We start from the raw sequence: 1,920 nt of genomic DNA on the forward strand, positions 1-1,920 counted from the left end.
TCTCTCTCTCTCTCTCTCACCTTCTCTTCTTTCTCCCTGCCTTTCTATAATAAACTCTAAAACCATAGACTACCTCTGTTCATCATGGCCTGCTGTGCAGACTCTTGCCTGTGTGGGAACCTCTCTCCCTAAGCCCGCTCTCCTGTAACCCCAGGGCTACGGGTGTCACTCGGAACATCCTGTCGGTCGAGGGCTGCCCCATGTCCACTCCCCGTGGAGTGGGGTCAGTGGCTTCGATGCCTACCCGGGGCCGAGTAGAAAGAGTCCAACAGCCCTCCCACGTCTGCCTGCCCAGAGCATAGGAGGAACTCTGACCAGTCACGGACTATCTTCCCTCCCCCCCTCTTCCACAGCCCCCTTTTGGTTCTCACAGAGAGGTGTGCAGACTTTATTTTTTAATAAAGAATGACTTTATTCTGGGGTATACTTTCCCTGTTTTACTAATTAATTTGATTTTTTTCCATTTTTAATTAAATATTATCACATCACTCCCACATTTTCTTTTCCTCTCTCCGGCCCTTCCCATTTCTCTCCCTATTCTAAATGGGTAGCTTCTTTTTCTTTGGTGTGTGTGTGTGTCTGTGTGTATGTGTGTGTGTGTGTGTGTGTGTGTGTATCTGTATCTGTGTCTCTGTGTCTATGTACGTATATGTGTATGGGAATCTATATGGGTATATGTGTGTACATGCATAAGCACAAGCACATAAATGAAACTTAAAGACTATGGGGGCTTACTTTCTTTTTAACAACAACAATTAGCCATAAGTTATAATCCTAGTTTGCTTTTCTGTTGCTATGATAAAACACTGAAAAACCGCATCTTAGGAATATGGAATTGTTTGGCTTACACACTCCCTTCATAGTCCATCACTAGGAGATATCAGAACATGACCTCAAGCAGGTACCTGGAGGGAGGAACTGAGGGTCAGAGGTCATGTTTCTCTTTTTGTTTGCTTGTTTTGTTTTTGTTAGTGGTTTTTTTGTTTATTTGGTTGGTTGGTTGGTTGGTTGGTTGGTTTCTTTCAGCTTGTTAAACATCAACTCCTCTATAAAGGGAAAAGAAGACAATATGGAGCTTGATAGTTTGGAATATTAGAATCTTTTCTTGAAGGCATATCTGATAAGATGAAATTTTTGATTCCATCGCCTAGTTATATTTCTTACCAACACACGCAAGTGAAGTTTAGTACCTTAAAAAGTCAAAAGACCATGCTTTGTGTCTTCCAGACAACATCAAACCGAGCCCTATACATATATGTGGTGATGAATTGCATCTCTGTATCCAGCTTGATATTGCTAAGCAAGAAATGGCATCTTCTCAATTGTTATGCAACTTTTCCATTTTTCTTTTATTTTTGAGTTTATAATTTAATTACACCACTCCTCTCTTCTCTTTCTTCCCTCTAGAGTCCCCCCAAATACCCCTCCTAGTTCTTTTTTAAACTTGTGTTTTCCTTTGTCTTAATTATTGTTGCACACATATGCCTATACACATATATTTCTAAATATTGCCTGTTCAGTCTGTATAGTGTTACTCATATGCATGTTCTCAGAGATGACCAGTCGTTAGTGTATATCCAAGGGATGTGTCCTTCTCTGTGGAAGATTATTTCTCCCACTATAACCATTCCTTAGTAGCCTATAGTTATTTGCATAGCATTTAGGTCTCTTGGGCTTTCTTCATGTGCTTTGGCATGTATTGCTGTCAAGCTTACTCAGCTCATGTTCAGACTGTCACACTGCTGAGACTTTATGGGTGTATCTTCTGACATTACTACAAGACACATTCAAGCCGGGCGTGGTGGCGCACGCCTTTAATCCTAGCACTTGGGAGGCAGAGGCAGGCGGATTTCTGAGTTCGAGGCCAGCCTGGTCTACAGAGTGAGTTCCAGGACAGCCAGAGCTATACAGAGAAACCCT

The sequence above is a fragment of the Mus pahari genome, chromosome 9 (assembly GCF_900095145.1).
Source record: "Mus pahari chromosome 9, PAHARI_EIJ_v1.1, whole genome shotgun sequence".
Taxonomy (NCBI): domain Eukaryota; kingdom Metazoa; phylum Chordata; class Mammalia; order Rodentia; family Muridae; genus Mus; species Mus pahari.